Source organism: Chenopodium quinoa, unplaced genomic scaffold (assembly GCF_001683475.1).
Source record: "Chenopodium quinoa cultivar QQ74 unplaced genomic scaffold, ASM168347v1, whole genome shotgun sequence".
NCBI classification, from domain to species: Eukaryota; Viridiplantae; Streptophyta; class Magnoliopsida; order Caryophyllales; family Amaranthaceae; genus Chenopodium; species Chenopodium quinoa.
This window is the reverse complement of record NW_018743555.1, coordinates 325,652-333,245: the sequence shown is the minus strand read 5'-3', so window position 1 is coordinate 333,245 and position 7,594 is coordinate 325,652. Positions and strand designations below refer to the sequence as shown.

At 38.8% G+C, this 7,594-nt stretch overlaps 1 long non-coding RNA gene across 1 annotated transcript; it reads right to left on the bottom strand.

Annotated features, from left to right (window-relative positions):
- Positions 1-5,070: 5,070 nt before the first annotated feature.
- Positions 5,071-6,698, bottom strand: LOC110740280. Its single transcript, XR_002515011.1, has 3 exons — positions 6,458-6,698; positions 5,412-5,455; positions 5,071-5,322 (listed from the first exon to the last, which is right to left on the bottom strand). It is a non-coding gene; the product is annotated as an uncharacterized LOC110740280 (long non-coding RNA).
- Between the last annotated feature and the right edge of the window lie 896 nt (positions 6,699-7,594).

Below are 7,594 nucleotides of genomic sequence, written 5' to 3'. Positions count from 1 at the left end.
AATGCTCTTAATCTTCTTTCTCTTTCTTAGATCTTTTCCAATTTTTCTCTACTTCTTCCTCCTCATCCATAACCTTAGCTAGTAGGCATCCTTTAGAGGACCTACATTCAATCTTGGAGTAAATTATTTCCCCCTCAGCCAGGACTCCATGCTTCTTTTCTACCCAAGCTTTCTTTTTTGTGGTGTCAGCTTTCCTTTTTCCCTTATCTTTTGCAGTACTCTTCTTCCTAGGCATTATAGGTGTTTTGAACTCAATTCTTTCACCTAAGCCTTCCTTAACAGGAATCACTTTGTCACCTAGACGACTCTTCACATCAGTTTTGCTCTGATTTTTCTTCATGTCCTTTGAAGGTTTCTTCAAAAGCCACTTTTTCACATCATTGGGCAAGGAAGGAGGAACCTTTTGGGTAATTACTTCCCATAAAGGTCTGGCACTCTAATAAGCATCAAACTTGTCTACTTCCTGGGAGACAGGGAACTCGTAGGGAGGACGAAGATCTTCAGAAGGAATAGCCTTAAGTAGGTTGTATTATCTCTTTACCCAGCAGGGATAATAAAAAGTCATACGGGACCAGCTTGGAAGACCACAGAAAGGTTGCTTGTTGACACCAACCATCCTCTCTATTTTCCACCAAGGGATGACCCACTTGATGGCAAAATTTCAGGATTCGAAGACCTTCTTCCATTCATGGCGCCCCATCTTAGAGAAGTGTTTCTTCCTCTTCACGAAGCAATTTGGAGTATACTTCTCATTGTTGTCCGGGGGGCTAATTAACTCCAGCCTTTCCATTAGCCACATCTGTAAAAAAATTGCAATGAAAATAAATTATTATTACTATACAAAAATATATTTTTTATTTCTGTAATTAAAAATATTATTTTTCTACCTGTAATAAAATTGGAGAGCCCCAAAAAGGTGCTTTTGGATTCCTCTTTAATTCATCTAGACTAAGCATAGTCTCTCCAACTATTAAAGGCATTGGATTCCTCCCTGATTCAATTTGTTCTAATACAGTGGTTATAATTGATTGACCCTCATTATTTTAACAACTAGTAAGAAAAAATTGATTAAGCATACAAAATAAGAAAGCTCTTCTTCTATAAACATGAAAAGATTCGGAGTAATGTCTATCAAAATAATGGCGAGCAAATTCTTTCAAGTTAACTATGTTACCATCCACTATTTTTTATAGATCCCTGTCTTTTAAATTGAAGAAGCGTTCAAAATCCTTATAATAATATGCATCTATTCTAGGGATTACTACAAGATCTATTGCAGGGAAACCTAAAATAGCACCAAATTCTTCCGGCAAAGGGCTAATTTCATCATACCCTATTCTAAAGCAATGAGTATCTACATCCCAATATTCTAGAGCGGTATGAATAAAATCTGAATCAAGATCTACCCCCTTGATACCATAAATACCTCCCATGTGAAACACATCTAATTCTTTTCTTTCTTTGGCATTAAGAGACCGACACCATTCATGGGTGTAGTTGGTGAAACTCTTGGTGACTAGAGACATGATATTATTTCTCTAAAAACTAAGAAATATTTTATTTGCTGAAATTATGAAGAGAATCGGCTGGGCAGGGGGCTATTTATGCACAAAATCGTAGCAGTTTTAATCTGGGAAGGATTCGGTGTCAGCGCTCTTTAGCGCCAGACGCCAACTCTTGGCGCCTGACGCCACAGCCTGGCGCCAAACACTACGTGTAGCGCCTGGCGCTACACCAAAACGCGTGGCGCTAGCTGGAGCCAATTTGCCTCATCGTACGCGCTTTCTAAAACCGCGTTTTTAACTTAATTCGAGTCTGCTAATGACTTTACAGTTTCCTTATCATTTTCTAAATATTAATTTATTCTTTTTTTTAATTAATATAGCTATTATATTAATTATATTATTTTTTGGATTTTATTTAGGCTAATTTCCAAGTTTTTATAAATCTAATATTTTACTTGACTTTTCCTTTTTTCCTTTTTTCTTTTTGGGGGAGAAAGTCGGATACCCTCCATCAATAATAAAAATGACGGAATTTTTGCGCAAAATTATTTGTCACATTTCCTTGCACACACAAACATGCACATAATAATAATAATAATAATAATAATAATAATAATAATAAAAAAATAATAATAATAATAATAAATGAAAAAAAATGATAAATAAAATAAACTCATAACAGTATTTATATACAAATATGTCTAAAAAATGAGTCTAACTAAAAGGCAAAGTTCTATACAAAGTCAAAATAAAATAAATAAAAAAGCACAGGAACAAACCACGGCGCCGGGGGATGTAAACCCATCATCGCATAAAACTTCGCTGTACGAGGAGTAACCTCTCCACCAGCTCCGGCTCCAGCTCCAGCATCAGCTCCAGTCTCCGCGTGAGGAGGAAAGCTCAACACGGGACCCGTCCACTCGAGATCAACCTGAGGCTGAGGTTGCGGAGGCTTCTGCGATGACGAGCCAACCTCGTACATCCCACCACCTCTAAGAGCTAGGGGTGTACACCGGTCCAAAACCGGATCGGACCTGGACCGGACCTGTTTGGACCGGGGACCTGAATTGGGTAATTATGAGGACCGGGGACCGGACCTGAATTAACAGGTCCGGTTCCGGGCCAGACCTGAAAAATCAGGTCCGGTCCGGGTTTGGACTTGAATGGACCTGTTTTGTGTCTTTTTCGTTTTTTTTTTTTAATACAAAACATGTTGGACCTGCATATGGACATGTTTTGTGATATTTAGACCTGTTGCATAATTTAATAATTACATACAAACCAAAATTATCAATTACAAAACTACATAAAGTCTATAAAGTCCCGATTCTCAAACACCAAAAATACAAATGAGTCCACCGAAAATACAAATAAGTCCACGAAAACTCATAAAATTACATAAATTCTCTTAAGTCTCAACTCTCAAGTACTAGGAATACATAAATTCTCCAACGAGTTGTTTTCCCTTTGATCGCGTGATTCACACTAATGAGTCCACGAAAACAACTTCATCGTCTACATCGTTAGATTCACCACGTTGCACCTCTAAATAAAATACAATATAGAATATATTAATGATTGATAACAATGAAATAATAAATTTGGTGTAACAAAATTTCAAATACATAAAATTATTACTACCTTTCTCTATTTCCTCTAACTCTTTCAAATTTTCTTCCACATCAACAATTGGCACTTCCTTAGCTCTAAGCCAATCTTGTGTGCAAAGTAACGCTTGAACCATCTTCAATACAAAAATATTACACAAATATGTATAAACAAAGTCATATTAAGATATAAACAAACTTGATTTTATAAAATAAAAAGATAACGATGCATTACCTTAGGAGTTAAAGAACTCCGAAATGGATCTAGAGTACGACCTCCCGTACTAAAAGCAGATTCCGATGCAACGGTCGACAATGGGATGGCTAGTATGTCACGTGCCATGCGATTAAGAATCACATAACGCTGACCATTCTTACTTCACCATGTCAATGCATCTTGTTCTTCCTCCTCCGGCCCTAATTGATCATTTAAGTACCTATCCAACTCACTTATCGCATACCCACTTGTCCCCTTCAATCGTTTTGCTCTTTCTTTTAGTTTCCTCACATAATCGGAACCCACTCCTTTACTATTATCAATATCCATTGACATATTATCTCCACAATCTGGAATATTATAAGTAGCATACATTTTTCTATATTCCTCAAATAAAGAGTAAGCGAACTCCTTCACATCATTAGCAAGTTTTGTACCCTTTTCCGGTCCATGCATATCCGTTAGTGTCAATTCAACAATGACCATCTTAGAGTGAGGGTCGAGAAGAAGAGCAACATAAATGAACTTATTCATCTTATCCACATCCCCCCAATACTTATCAAACTTTTTTTTCATTGCAATGGCCATGGCTTGAAAATTCAAGTCCTCACTTTGTTCCCAATTATTCAACATATCATACATAGAAGCAATTTCTCCTAAACCTTTATTAGCTGTCACATAATGGGAACCAGAAATTCGTTTAGTTAACAGATAAAACCCCCCTAGAAACAAAACCAACCTCTCCACTTTTTCCCAATCTTCGGGTTCGGGAGGCCTTTCATTGTCATTCAAATCCTCTCCATCAGGAAGAGATAACCCACTAAAAACACGTCGAAACTTCAAAGTCGTTTCCAACATTATGTATGTGGAGTTCCAACGAGTGGGGACATCAAAGGATAAAGAAGATTTTGAATCTATGTTTGCTTTTTGCACAAGATCTTTGAATCTAAGTATTCTTGCAAGGGAATTCTTAACATATTTCACAGCATTTCTAACTCTATCAATGCACACACCATGTTCTCTAATACCATCCCACACAATTAAATTAATGATATGAGCAATGCATCTAACATGAAGATTTTTTCCATCATTTATACATCCTGTTCTTCTAACCATTCTACTCAAGTGTGCACAAGCAACATCATTTGAAGAAGCATTATCAACAGTGACAGTAAAAAGTTTATCATCAATACCTCAATACTCTAAACATGCCTCAACTGCTTTTCCAATAGCCTCTCCTTTATGACTAGAAATTGGACAAAAATTTATGATCTTTTTATTCAATTTCCAGTCATTATCAATGAAATGAGATGTAAGATACATATAATTAATTCTTTGTATTGAAGTCCAAGTATCAGTGGTCACATAAATTCTTTGACATGTCTTAAACATTTCTCTCAATATCTCTTTTTCACTATAATACAACTTTAAACAATCACGAGCAATGGTAACACGAGATGGAATGTGAAATTGTGGACATGCAACTTGCACAAAGTGCCTAAAACCGGGTTTTTCCACATGCTTAAATGGTAACTCATCAACAATAATCATGTGAATCAATGCCTCTCTAACATCATTCAAGTTAATAATCCTACTCCCACACTTTAATTCACTACTCTCATGTTCTTGATCAAAATACAATTTAGTTTGCTTTTCTTTGCCCTTTTCTTTTTCTATATTAATAGGATTACCGAGACATGATTCTGCATGGTTTTTTAACATTTTTTGAACCATTAAGATTACCATCAGCAACAAAAGTTTTAGGACAGAACTTACATTCAGCTCGTAGTTTTCCATTCTCGACGTACTCTAAGTAATATTTCCAATACTCAGCTTTCCTCTTACTTTTTCTGTTCCATATATATTCCCGCCCCGCTTTTAGCTTCTTATCAGGAGGCAAAGTAGATTGCAATTCTTCCATATCCTTTTCAGAAAGTGGCTATGACGTTTGTTCAGAAAAAGAAGCAGACCGTTTGGATTGAGAGCTCTCCATCTACAATATAATTATATACAATATAAGTAATTTTAAAGTAACAATTATATACACATACCATTTTATAAAAAAATTTAAGAGCAACTTACATTGCAAGAATAAGAATCCGTGGTTCCTTGACTTCCTTCACTCCCTGCAAGAATAAAAACAAAAATAAGAACCCCTGAACTACACACAGGTTAGCCAACTTATTTAATCTTAATAATCTGAGTCCATACTTTTAGCAGCCTAGCAGGAATAAACACAAATTTTAAAGTATAAGTTAGCTTAAAAAGTGTCCATATATACACATTAGAAATATCAATACACATTAGAAATACTTTCAACTTTCTGAAATTTATGTTAAGAAAAAAATGAGAGAGGCATTGCCCACACAATACAACACAACACAACACAACCAACTTTCTGAAATTTATGTCAATACCCAGATCCACCACTGCCCACACAACACAACACAACCAGCTTCATTGGCAGCCCCACCCCTAGCCGCCTTCCCCGACACTCCAACCATGGAATCCACCGCACAAATTCCATTCCCGCCGGAATAACCTCACTCAACCACTCCAAAACCCCCTCCAATCCAAAACACCACCCAGCCACCCCGAAAACCCATCTCCACTCTCGGTGACCCTACCAGCCACCACGAAAACCCCATCTCCACTCCCGACAACCCCATCAACATTCACAATTTTCCATCCAGCCATCCCAAAAACCCCAGCTCACCACCCCAACCCACCCCACCCCACCCCACTGCCACCCCTTAACCCTTAACCCCCACACACCAGAACCGTACCACCGTAACCCCACCATAACCCCACCCCAACCCACCCTACCACACAAATTTTCGCACTGAATTAACCTTAATAATCATAATAAACACAAAATTTCGAACTAAATTTCGCACTTGAACCCTAAACCCTAAACTTCTTAATTCTTATTAACCCTAAACTCAAAAAAACCAAAAAAAAAAAACAGAAATTCGAAAGAGATGAACTAAAAATAAGAAATTCAACATGCAAACATCAAACAATCATTAAAAGCAATTGAAAATTTGAAACAAGAATAAACATATAAATTCTCACACTTAATTTATTATTTCGAATTAAAAATACCAAAATTATAAGCAAATACTTACCAGATATTATCGGTGTGCATCGCCTGAGAGAATGAGGGAGGTGTCGGCAGTGGGCGGTGGCCGGAGCGAGTTGGGACAGCCGGACAGCCGCGTTGAGAAGTTGAGATTGAGGGAGGCTGAGAGTTTGGGCTTAGGGAGTTAGGGTTAGAACTTAAAAATATGAAAGAGATTGAGGGAGGCTGAGAGAATCAGATATTTTCTTGTTTTTTTTTTTTTTTTTTTTTTTTTTTTTTTTTTTTTTTTAATTACGATTTCCCGGGTTTCAGGTCCGGACCTGAAAACCCCGGGTTTGGACCGGGTCCGGACCGGGACCGGGAACCTGGATTTTTAAGAACCGGGACCGGACCTGAATCAACAGGTCCGGGTCAGGTCCGGTCCGGTTCAGGTCGGTTCAGGTCCGGTTTCAGGTCCGGGCCAATTTTTGTACACCCCTACTAAGAGCCGAGGTAGCCTCTCCCTGGCCTACCAGCGCAGCATGTGCACCCTTAGATGAAGAGCCTGAGCCCTCTACCGCCTCGGTACGGGCGGCCTCAGAACGACCACCCCGACCTCCCGAAGTAGTGCGGCGACGTCTCGAGCTAGACCTCGCCGGATCCCTCCGCACCTCAGGTCTCGTGCGGATACGAGAAGGAATGGGCTGACCCTGCAAAAGAAATTAAAATCAGAAATAGGCAAAATAGTAACGGAAATACAAAAATATATGACAGGAAGACTACCTCCTGAACAGCGTCGTCTCGACGGCAGGTAGCCACGTTCCTCATCCGGACAAGCTGGCTCCGGAAGGCATCTATGCCTCGTGCCATCGCCGAAACCACCTCGCGTGAGAACTGTCAAAGAAATAAGTCAGTAAACATGCATAATATATATGGACAAAAGTTGCAAGCAAACAAGCTTACTCAAGTCTGTGGCGAGGAATCGACCGCTCTACGAAGCGCTTGTCCTCAGGAGCCGGAGGAATCATCTCCTCAATCGGCCCATATGGCCCCAGATAATGAATAGACATACGGGGTGGCACGAACTCAGCAACATCGTCCTGACAAGGCAAAACAAAATCAGTGAAGCATTACTTGGGGGCTACTTAACAAAAGGTAAAAGCAGAAAAATCGTACCGCCACATCCTCAGCAGGTAAAGGAACT